The following is a 308-nucleotide window of genomic DNA, read 5'->3' on the forward strand; positions in this document are numbered from 1 at the left end:
ACAGCATAGAAAATGCTCTCAAGCATTTCTTAGGTTCATCCACTTCATCCATTTATACAAGAAATTTTGTTCCCCTGCTCGTGGGTGAGAATCAGGTGCCAATTCTACCATTCATCAAGCTCCAACACAAGACAGTTCTCTATATTTCTGTGTTGAATACCAAATTTATTCTCCGTTCTTTTGATTTCCATCCTACAACATCGATGATTGCAGCCAAAACTTCAACTGTTGCCGTAGAATTTCATACAAGCATCTTCATGAAATAATCCCATTTTTTCCACCATTTACTTAGTATTCCACTGTTCAAG

The sequence above is a fragment of the Phoenix dactylifera genome, chromosome 1 (genome assembly GCF_051530095.1).
Source record: "Phoenix dactylifera cultivar Ajwa chromosome 1, Ajwa_hap1_PhDact_Kaust_v1.1, whole genome shotgun sequence".
Classification (NCBI taxonomy): Eukaryota; Viridiplantae; Streptophyta; class Magnoliopsida; order Arecales; family Arecaceae; genus Phoenix; species Phoenix dactylifera.